The following is a 12,406-nucleotide window of genomic DNA, read 5'->3' on the forward strand; positions in this document are numbered from 1 at the left end:
AAAAATCTGCTCGGGCGATAAAGCATTCTCTCATCATGCAGAGAGATTTGTGTACTGGTGGCTCGGATTTCTGGCTTTAGCTTAGCGCCGTGCAAACTTGGAACCAAAACATAGTAAATAGTCAAATCCCGGTCTAATTCCCATATCGACTCAACACCATACGGAAATAATACACGCCAAAGTAGGCGGCAGTAATCATCATGGAAGTAACGTCCACGTCTTTAGCAAACCGACAGCCAAGGTCAGTGTGGCAAATAAAGAAAGGCACGAGGAGTTAATCTGTATGTGGCACGTGGCGGGTAAACTGCTGGGAAATATGGCGATAACGCGGCGCAGATTAGAAATATCTGAAATCAATTAGATCGTAAAGGAACGGAATAAACCTCATTGACTCGGAATAATGACAGACGAGTGGCAGCTTTTTTAAAATTCAAATTCGGCGGCGCAGATCTCCCGGAGTCGAACTCTGCCCCAATTAGCCGGCGATGAGAAACGAAGGCTAACAAGTGCACATCAGTCAACGAGCGCGCGGACGTCATTTCCACAGCCGTGCGGGTCACACCCCGGCGTTTAAGTGGATATACCGAGCAGTCTTTAATCACGTCGGTTTGGCAGCTTGGCCGACGCCGAGAGGAGGATCAATCATCGTTTAGAGAGGACTGGCACCTCGCCCCTCGCCCCCCTCCGTGCCTCACAGATCAGGGTAAAGCTCCGAGAGGCAGCGCGCGATCCATGTCGATGGTCTTACGCTTTCATTGTCTAATCTGCAGCTGTCGGTGAACAAGCGCCCTCATGCTTATGCATTCAATCTCTGACCTCGTTGAAAGCCGTCCGTCCTCTTTCTTCCTCCGCCTAATTTGTCTTCCAGCAGCAGCAATATGCATAAAACAACTCGCCTCTGACTTTGATCATCCTCGCCCGGCTAGAAATGAACCCCTAGCAACCCCCACCTCTAATTTAATATATAACCTAGTGTTAGCTACAAGGAGAAGTCGACGTGTGGCGTGCGTTTTCTTTGGACAGGGATTTGCAGGTAGCAACGTATAGCTGCTATAATCCATCTATCACGAGTCGTTTTTAAATATTTTATGACCTGGGTGCCAGTGGACTGCACACATGCATGTATAGGATGTATAGGAATGAAACATTGGGCGGTGGTAGCCTAGTGGGTGGAGCTTTGTGCTGTCAATCGAAAGGTTGAGAGTTTGGATCCCAGCTCTGCCATACAGCCACTGTTGGACTCTTGAGCAAGGCCCTTAATACTTTGACTTTGAACAATGACTCTGTGATCTGACCTGAGCTTCCAAACAAGCGTGTATATTTGAAGAAATAATATAGACGTTCTATTTTATCTGTTCTATTCTCCTGTTTCTCAAATGATCATGAAACGAAATGAATAAAGCGCCTCTACACACTTCTGATCCATTTAAAAGGTCCGTGATGCATGAACAGATTAGCGTTTTACCCCCTTTTTAATCTAATTGTGCTTAATGGTCTCGTTAATTGTTTTTTTCACCCACGGAAAAGTCGCAAAAACTCAAAAAAGTGGCATCATTTCCAAATTAAAACGGCACAAGAGGAAGCGCCGGGAGGTGTTCAGGAAGCCGAACGCGATGCGGTACGCGCGGCAAACCGTCGTTAAAAGAACGAACACGCGACGGGATTTTCGCGGCTATGGATCACGGAGTGTCAAAACAAGCGGGCGACGGCGTTCGCAGCGACTGTAAAAACATCAGCACGCCGGCGCTGTATTAAATTACCCAGCGTTTACCTGCTTTATTGTTCACCAGCCGCTCGTATAATGCATAGCGTGCGTACGTATAATACGGAATTACTCTCGACACGCGATATATCACTCCGTAAACGCGCGTCTACCGAGGAGGACGCCAGCCCATAGGGGACAGAACGCCGTTATTGACTCTTCATCGCCATCAACTCGGTTTGCTGGATGAGATGATTTTATATACACTTCCTCCAGGCGTCACGGCGAGCGCAGGGGTTTTTCTTCCTCCCCTTATCCTGCAGAGTCCACCAAACGAGGAGACGCTTTTTTATTGTGGTCAGTGAGTCCCTGAATCGCAATCACTCGGACATGCAGATTTAAATCATATATACAGTATATACTGTATATATACGTATATATATTATAATCCATCGGTTTGTTTTTTGGCTGCATTTTCCCCCTGTTTTCCTCCCAATTTTGTCATATCCAATTATCCATGTACCCAATCTACTGTTGCTAACCTCCACTCTGGACTAACACATGCCCCTCCCACACGTGTGCAGTAGTGGACCGCTTTTTTCATATGGGGCTCAGACTTGCGCATGGAGAGTCATGCACTGATCTCCATTATCGCTCGCCCCTGATGCAGCACTACCTGGGTTTGATCCCCAGGTAAAGCGGTCCGGGTCCTTTCTGTGTGGAGTTTGCATGTCCTCCTCGTGTCCATGTGGGTCTCCTCCGGGTGCTCCGGTTTCCTCCCACAGTCCAAAGATGTGCAAGTGAGGTGAACTGGAGTCTGTGTTTGATATTAAAGAGGACACGAGTAACAATGAGTGCTGCTTAGCTTAATAATTAGGAGGGTCGTCCACGTGTTGTAAGATGCTCAGAATGACGGTTTCACAGCAGCACAATAAAGCTCAGACATTCGGGGAGGGATTTGTGCCCCATGCAGCTTTATTCAATAGCGAATGTTTTCCCACACTTTCCTCACTCGATATTACATGACGAGCTCTCCATCGACGCAGCTCCTCATTTCAGCTGATCAATGTTCTCGCCCGAATCGATCTCAATAGGAACGGAAGGGAAGACTCCCGCGCCCCGAACCCGACGCCGGCGAGAGGCCGCCTCGGGCCGGGCTCAGTCGCTAATCTCGGCTGATTGATCTCTGAATACGTCTGAACCCTCTAAAAGCAATCTCGCAGTGTTTTATGAAAACACACCAATATTCTTCACTCGGGTCTCGTCGCTCAGAGCTGCTTCGGCGCGAATAAAAACCGGGATTAAAGTCTAAGCCGGGATATATTACCGGGGAAAGTTTGAGATGCTGTGAATCCCAGCGGTTTCATTCCAACTTTTATTTGCTTTGAGTTTTTAGCATGTCAGAAAGTCTCACGTTATTAAACATAGTGTGCTTACAACACTGTTTTATTTTCACAATTTAACCCTCTTATACAAAACTGATTTGTATTAGTGTTTTTATTTAGATTTTACTGATAATTTACACCGATCAGCCAACATTAAAACCACCTCCTTGTTTCTACACTGTCCATTTTATCAGCACTTTGTAGTTCTACAATTACTGACTGTAGTCCATCTGTTTCTCTGCATGCTTTGTTACCCCCTTTCATGCTGTTCTTCAATGGTCGGGACCACCACAGAGCAGGTATTATTTAGGTGGTGGATCATTCTCGGCACTGCAGTGACACTGACATGGTGGTGGTGTGTTAGTGTGTGTTGTGCTGGTATGAGTGGATACGACACAGCACAACACCTCACCGTCACTGCTGGACTGAGAATCGTCCACCAACCAAAAATATCCAGCCAACAGCGCCCCGTGGGCAGCGTCCTGTGTCCACTGATGAAGGTCTAGAAGATGACCGACTCAAACAGCAGCAATAGATGAGCGATCGTCTCTGACTTTACATCTACAAGGTGGACCGACTAGGTAGGAGTGTCTAATAGAGTGGACAGTGAGTGGACACGGTGTTTAAAACCTCCAGCACAACACACACTGACACACCAGCACCATGTCAGTGTCACTGCAGTGCTGAGAATGATCCACCACCTAAATAATACCTGCTCTGTGGTGGTCCTGTGGGGGTCCTGACCATTGAAGAACAGCTTGGAACAGAAAAGAGCCTTCCCTAAATTGTTGCTGCAAAGTTAAATGCATACCATTTCCCTTATGCAACTGCTGTAACATATGAAACACACGTCCCGATACTTCTGTCCGTATAGTGTGTGTAAGGACAGCCTGACCGAGGCAGTGTGGGTTTAATTTCTTCCTGCCTTAATTGGATTAATTGATGGACTAAGTGGTTAAGGTACTAGACCATTGAGCGAGGCCCTTAAACCCTCAATCGCTTGCATTGTACTCAGCTGATATATAGACGTATAGATGTTGTATATTTGCTAGATTTAAAATGTGCCGCCTGGAATTGAAATATAAAATCTATATCTTATTTATGAGGCTTTACGGTGTGTATATACTGGCGTGTAAATGATGAGGGGACAGAAAGCAGGAGCCGGGTGGCAGACTGAACCGTAATTTGCCATCCAGCGCCGTAATGGGCTTTTCATCTTCCCCATTAAATCCAAACAGGCCGTGTCGTACTAAACCGGTGACGGGCGCGTCAGCAGTCAGCCCGCGCATCTCCATGAATACCAGAATTCAGTCGAGCTTCAAGCGAAGTAACAAAAGCCACTTTCGACTCCATTAGCTCCTTTGTCTTCACCTAGCCAAGCGAGCGAAAGCCTGGCACGCTCTCTCGACGACCCGGCGCGCCACGCCAAACCGCACCGTCCAAATTGGAAACGTGAAACTAATCCCCAATCCACGCGATTAAAGAAGTTTCCCCCTCCGCTCATAATCTAGTCCGACATTTCGCATTCGTTCGGAGATATGCAGATTTTCGATCCCTCGTTTGCATAATCTTTCCAGAAAATGAGAAACAGATAATCAAATACCATCACGTCCCATTTATATTCAATTAGCCGTTATTTATGCGCAGTCACGCCGGCAGAGAGAATGAGTAATTGCGAGAGGAGAACGAGTGGCGTGAAGTGAGGTCTGATCCGAACCCGGGATCAGAGAGGCGCCTCCGATCCTCCGCAGTCTTAACTTTCAGAGATCAGACGTGAGTTTCTGTTCTTCTATCAGGTTATTCGTTAGTTTTCCAAGAATTTTGAAGTCGTTAGGTTCAGGTCGTTAAATACTGAGTGATGTATTCATCCAGACACAGGGAGAACATGCCAATTGTACAGAGAAAAGGCCCTGACTGTCCAGCCGGGGAATCGAACCCAGACTGTTCTTGCTGTGATGCCACAGCTCATAGCACCCAGACACAGGGAGAACATGCCAATTGTACAGAGAAAAGGCCCTGACTGTCCAGACGGGGAATCGAACTTATAGCATCCAGACACAGAAATCACAGCACCCAGACACAGGGAGAACATGCAAATTCCACACAGAAAACAGAGAAAAAAGCATAGAAGAGGGCAAGTGTGTGTGTGCCCATGCCCCGCGATGGACTGGCGACCTGTCCGGAGTGTTTCCTGCCTTTTGCCCAGTGAATAAGACCCACAGCAACCCTGACCAGGGTGTGAGGCTTGCTGTGAGGCGACAGCGCCACCTACTGTGTCCCTCTGTGCCACTACAAATACATTTATACAATTAAAACCTGAGAACCTTGGCGTTAATGAATACTGGTGACAACAGGGTTAATCGTATGGGATCCTGTATCATGAACACGACTGTGAGAACTTGTTTCGTTTCTGGTTGAGTATTAAGAGTAAATAATTGCATTCATTTAACTTAAATCTGGTAACCTGGCGAGACGGAGCGGTTTTAAGTTTCGGACTTTTCTCCCATGGTCCTCGGCGGTACGGTATCTAGGTTAATGAGCGTTTTGAAGCTAACTGGAATCCGCCGCGTGTCTTTTGAATATATATCAGGAATCCTAGCAGGATCCGAGCCGGGAGCCGGCGGCTTAGGGAGAGAAACCCCGCTAAGTCGTGGGAAGTCGTTCCAATTCCTTTTCCTTCCGCTCCTCCATCGGCTTCTTTTCTTCACCCCAAATCCTCAAGAGAGCCCCCCCCCCCCCCCCCCCCCTTTATTTCCGAAATAACATCATCTTCAAACAAACATTTCACTTTTAATCATTGTATTTTTCGTTTTACACAATGCGGCGGCGCGGCTGCCGTTCGGAGCTGTTCTTTTTTACCCGGGCGTCTGTAGGGAGTCGCTCCCTGATGGTTTGTGGGCTTACACTAAAGCTCTTCTTTCAAACTCGGCTTTGCGAGCCGGGAAAAAGAATCTCTCCTAGCTGTGAAATAGCTCACTTTTGTGTGTTCCTGACCAGCATTTTAAAGCGGACGCGTTTCATGACCAAAAGTATCTGGACGCCCGACTGTGAGCTTGTCGGACGTCTCGTTTTAAAAACAAACGGTTATAAAATAGAGCCGTTTGTGTGATATTTCTAGTTAGAACGACAGCCGCTCTTCTGACGAGGCTTCTCACAAGACTTAGAAGTATGTCTGTGGGAATTTGTGCATGTGTTTGTATGGCTGGGCACTGATGTCAGTCAGTATAGCCTCAGTTGATGTTCCGGTTCATTCCGAAGCTGTTTAGTAGGGCTCTGTGCAACCAAGGTTTTTGAGAGAGAGAGAGAGAGAGAGAGAGAGAGACATTGTCCCTCCTTCTACTTACACACAGCTAATCGTGTGTCTGTGTAGCTGCCTGGCTGGCTGATAGCTGAGATCTCTGCACAATTTAACTTTGTTTCCTGTTAGACGTGTTTATTTCACTGTAACAAATCAACAAATTGGGGCTTTTTATTAAGAATATCCAAATTTTGGCTTTTAACCGTGTATGAGAGAGAGAGAGAGTGAGAACGTGGGAGAAAGAGAATGTGGGAGAGAGTGAGTGACAATGTGTGTGAGAGAGAGTGAGAATGCGGGAATGATAGTGAGAATGTGTTAGAGTGTGTGAGAGAGAGTGAGTGTGTAAAAGAGAGTGTGTGAGAGAGATTGTGTGTGTGAGAGAGAGTGAGAATGTGTAAGAGTGAGAATGCGAAAACAGTGAGTGCATTAAAAAGAGAGTCAGAATGTGTGAGACAGAGGGAATGTAAGAGAAAGAGAGAATGTGAGAAAAAGTGTGAGAATGTGAGAGAGTAAGACTAAGAGTGTGTGAGTGAGAATGTGTTAGAGAGAGAATGTGTGAGAGTAAATGTGAGAGAAAGAGAGCATACAAATATACAATAGTCACGCTAATGTTTGCCTGTTTGCAAATTTTATTCATTTATTGTCTGTTTAAGCACCGCTTTAACCTGGTCAGGGTCAAAGAGGGTCTGATTATTGGCCCAAAGGCAGGAAGGAAAGCCTCAGTTGATGTTCCGATTCATTCCAGAGCTGCTGAGTGGGGCTGAGGTCAGAACTGTGCAGCTTTTCTTCACGTCCTTATAGAGCTCGCTCATGCTGCAACAGGAAAGGAACTTTCCTAAACTGTTGCTGCAAAATCGGGAGCACGGCATATATAATAAAGGCTGAAACATTAGAAGGGGTGTCCGAATATTTTCGTCCACTCTTTAAGATCGAGTACGGGTGAGGTTAAACAGACCCCCCGTCGCCTCTGGATCCTCCAACGACTTTTAATGGAGTTTTTCTCTCCCAGTCAGGAACAGTAAACCAGACCCGACCGTCCGCGGCTCATCCCAGTGGATAATGTGATATAGGCATCATCATATAGCTCAGCGAGCGGCTCTAATAAAGGCGTGACTGATTAGTGTGTGTGTGTGTGTGTGTGTGTGTTTTTAACCAATACGTTTGGATGTTAATTCTTTATGATTTATTGTTCTTGGCTTCGAGCGCTAATACAATTGTCTTATTTTCCGGAGTTAATGGAACAAAGAGAGCGGGCGCGGGCCGAGGATAATGACGAGGATGTAATCATGCAAATGAGAGGTGCAGGGATTATGCAAATAAACGCAGATTATTTTCCGTCTGCTCTTTTATACTCATATTTAATTAACAATGCGCGTCTTTAGTGAAATCATATACAGTAGGTCTTTATCCTCCAGCGCGGTAGCCTGTCGGTCGAAATGTTGTGTGTTTGAGTCCCGGCTCTGCCCCTGAGAGACGCTCTTAACCCTCTCGAGTGACCCTGCCCTCTTACCCCACTGTACGGTACACATGCATCTGTATATACACCGATCAGCCATAACATTAAAACCACCTCCTTGTTTCTACACTCACTGTCCATGTTATCAGCTCCACTTACCATATAGAAGCACTTTGTAGTTCTACAATTACTGACTGTAGTCTATCTGTTTCTCTGCATGCTTTGTTACCCCCTTTCACGCTGTTCTTCAATGGTCAGGACCCCCACAGGACCACCACAGAGCAGGTATTATTTAGGTGGTGGATGATTCTCAGCACTGCAGTGACACTGACATGGTGCTGGTGTGTTAGTGTGTGTTGTGCTGGTATGAGTGGATCAGACACAGCAGCGCTGCTGTAGTTTTTAAACACCTCACTGTCACTGCTGGACTGAGAATAGTCCACCAACCAAAACTATCCAGCCGACGGCGCCCCGTGGGCAGCGTCCTGTGACCGCTGATGAAGGTCTAGAAGATGAGCGACTCAACCAGCAGCAATAGATGAGCGATCGTCTCTGACTTTACATCTACAAGGTGGACCGACTAGGTAGGAGTGTCTAATAGAGTGGACAGTGAGTGGACACGGTGTTTAAAAACTCCAGCAGCGCTGCTGTGTCTGTTCGAGAGCTCAAGATCTCAGCACAGTGTAAATTGAGAAGGATGAGAAGTGTGTGTGTGTGTGTGTGTCACACAGATTTACGGAATTATTGCAGTTGGAAAAAAATTGATTTGGTCCCAAATGCCCCTATTGTTGACCCATAATGCTCGAGAAAAGTGGTGAGCGGGCGCGGCTGAGCGGGCGCGGCTGAGCGGGCGCGGCTGAGCCGACGTAAGTGATGCCCAAAAACCACCGGGCAGTTTGAGGTGATGACTTTTGGATTGCAAGACGCTTTTATTTATTTATTTTTTGTTCTACTTGATAACGATAAATACAAAAGTGAGATAAGCGAGGCGATTGCTGCTATTGAGGATACACACTTGTACAAACGTGTGTGTGTGTGAGCTGTATACCACACACACACACACACACACACGTTGATAATGCCGCTGCCCACGGCTCACGACCTGCACAAAAGATAAGAGAAATGAGTTTCAACCTCCTGACTTTTACCGCATACTGAGATTCTCACAGAAACCCTGCCAAGCTTCTGCGGACCACCCGCAGCGCCGGGCATTTAAATGCAGACGTGATCTCTGCCCAGGCTGCTTCGTTACCGTGTCGTACCCTTGTACTGATTTCTTTAGACCGGGCATGTGTGATGCGCGTCCTCTGGTGTGGTGATCTCAGAATCCAGCTGTACTCGCTGATGTTGGCTCTGATTATATCGTGCCACTTTGGGATGCCAAGTAGAAAACCGTGGGTTTGAATTCAGCCGCTGTTGGACCCCTGAGCAAGGTCGTTAACCCTCAGTGGCTGACCCCCGCCCTGAGATCTGACCCCGGCTTCTGAACTTTTAGTATTTGAGGGAATAATGAGAAATAAAAGCGTTTTATTTATTACATTCATTCATTGTCTGTTTTACCACTGATATATCCTGGTCAGGGTCGCGGTGGGTGCAGTTCACTGGGCGAAAGGTAGGAAACACCCAATACAGGTTGCCAGTCCATCACATGGCAAACACACTCACATACCTAGGGCAATTTTGTATCTCCAATTATCCTGACTGTACGTCTTTGTACCATGTGACCGACAGAGAGCTGGGCATCAGTGTCTGCGCTCACAGACGGGCACAAATCCCCACAGACGTACTTTAAATACAGTACATCCCTTACTTTGGCCATATAGTAGTAAATATATCATATTATAAATGGTCAAAAGAAAGTGGTCATCATACCATGTGACCATCTGAGAGCCGGCCGGACATCAGTGTCTGCCCTCATCGACGGGCACAAATTCCCACAGACAAACTTCAAATACGTCCAATGCTGTTGGCCATATAGTAATAAATATATCTTATAATAAATGGTCAAAAGAAAGTGGTCATCTTACCATGTGACCGTCGGAGAGCCATCAGTGTCTGACCTCACATGTTTAACCACAGATTTTTCCTGGTCTGGGTTGCAGTGGGTCCGGTGTGCCTAGAATCGCTAGGCTCAATGCAGGAACACACGCCGGACAGGATGGCAAAAACTGTACTGGGAGGAAACTCACACAGACATGGGGAGAACATGCAAACTCTACCTGGGAATCGAACCCAGGACCTTCTTGCTGTGAGGCGACAGTGCTACCCACTGAGCCACCGTGCCGCCCTGCGTTTTTTGTGTTGTTATGGATCGTATGTAATGTATACAGTGCCGGTCAGGGTGGCGCCGTACGCCGTTCCACCGGCAGTTGTAGCCTAGCGGTTAAGGTTGGACTAGTAAGCAGAAGGTCGCTGGTTCAAACCCCTTGAGTACGACCCTTAAGCCTCAGTTGCTCAGACTGTAAGTGACTTTAAATAATAAAGAATGTAAATGTACAACGCTGGGCGCCAACAAATCGCCAATTCACATCAAAACTAACACTGGTGGACTGGCGTGATAAACCGCTGCGCCACCCAGTTGGCGCTTAAGTACTTTTATACTGGCGCCTGGCATGCGTGAATATTAAAATGTAGATTTTATATGAAGCCATACGTCAGAAACGCTCCTGCGTGACGCTTTGATTTCTGATTCCAATAACAGAACTAGATGAAATCATTTGTAATCATTTAGCCAATATATCCTGAATCAAATAACCCGGTCGATTCCTCCCTGCGTGTTTTTCACCGGGCGGGTCGTCCGTCTAACCGCACTTGACGTCTGATCAGCGCGCCACGGCGTGCGGCCGCGCCCGTCCTCGCCCGTCCTCGGCCGAAGCGAGCTACTTGGCGCTCTGTTGAGTAAATATGGCCAACCAAATGAGAGCTGACAAAGCTACATTACAATCCATCACCGCTTATTAGACGCTTCAAATTTTTCGGAATTAAGCGCTAATAAGCTCACAATGAGCCCTTCCAGGAGATAAATGAGGACGTGGAACCAACACAGAAGGGGGTACGGGGAAGGTGCGGGGCATCCATGCCAACTAGCATTTACACCAGTCATTCATCTGAGCTTCGAGGGTTATTGACTAGTTTTACAATCTAATGTGAGCTGGTTCCAGCTGGTTGATTGAGTAATTTCAGTGTCAGGTTCATTAGGCTGATTTATTATAAGGTGGGAGAGTCTAGGAGCAACAACGGCTCAGCAAACGAGCCACAAAAGCAAATATATGGACAAAAATATAAGTATCCGTTCTAATTATCGAATTCGTGTGTTTTAGCCACAACAATCGCTAACAGGTGTAATAAATCAATTAAATCACTAGGCAGCAACAATTTAGGGAAGGCCCTCCCCTGTTCCAGCATGACTGTGCTCTATAGGGACATAAAGAAAAGCTTGGTTTAATTAGAGAAACTCCAGTGACCTCCACCTTGGCTTTAGGATGAACTGGAACATCAACTGAGGCAACATCTGAGTGCCCAATCTTAGAAACGCTGTTTTGATTAAATAGGCACAAATTCCCACAGACATACTTCAAATGCGCCCAATACTTTTGGCCATATAGTAGTAAATATATAATCTAATAAATGGTCAAAATGATGTAACCATCAGAGAGCCAGGCATCAGTGTCTGACATCAGTGGGCACAAATCCCCACAGATGTACTTCTAATACGCCCAATACTTCTGCCCATATTGAAGTAAATATAACATACAAAAATGACCAAAGGAATGTGGCCATGTTAACATGATACCGTCTGTGTCAGACCTTACAAACGGGCACAAATCCCCACAGACATGCTTCTAATACATCCAATACCTCTGACCATATGCGGGGAACATATACAATAAATGACCAAAAGAATGTGAACATCTTACCATGAGACTGTCGGAGAGCTGGGCATCAGTGTCTGACCTCACAAACGGGCACAAATACCCACAGACGTACTTGTAATGCGCCCAATACTTTTGGCCATATAGTAGTAAATAAGATATATAATCTTACCATGTGACCGTCGGATAGCCACAACGGTCACAAATCCCCACAGACATTTTAAACTTCCAATACCTCTGACCATATGCGGGGAACATATACAGTAAATGACCAAAGGAATGTGAACAACTTACCATGAGACCATCGGATAGCTACAAGGGGCACAAATCCCCACAGTCACGCACCGAATTCTGGTGTGCTTTCAGTCAGTGTCTTTCTCTTTTTTTTATTTCAGTTTTATATTCTAGCACAGATTTATCCTGGTCTGGGTTGCAGTGGGTCCAGTTTCTCTAGAATCACTAGGTGCAGAGCAGGAACACACCCCGGACATGATGGCAATCCATCGCCAATTCTGTTCGGATTTAGGTTTGGACGCCCGACTGGCCGACAGCACCGTTTAATAAATGTAAAGATGATTAGAGTCGATTTAAATGATTGTGATGTGATGATCATAAAAAGGCTCAGTGACACTCCATCGTTTATGGATTTGTTTATTAAAGTTTTTTCTTCCTTTCTTTTGTTTTTTTTGGAAT

The 12,406-nt window shown here is 46.3% G+C and overlaps 1 long non-coding RNA gene across 2 annotated transcripts in view; it reads left to right on the forward strand.

Moving 5' to 3' along the window:
- Nucleotides 1-12,406, forward strand: part of LOC134304182 (uncharacterized) — a 51,141-nt gene that overhangs the window by 37,546 nt on the left and 1,189 nt on the right. The window lies entirely within an intron of this gene.

Source organism: Trichomycterus rosablanca, chromosome 27, assembly GCF_030014385.1.
Source record: "Trichomycterus rosablanca isolate fTriRos1 chromosome 27, fTriRos1.hap1, whole genome shotgun sequence".
NCBI lineage: Eukaryota > Metazoa > Chordata > Actinopteri > Siluriformes > Trichomycteridae > Trichomycterus > Trichomycterus rosablanca.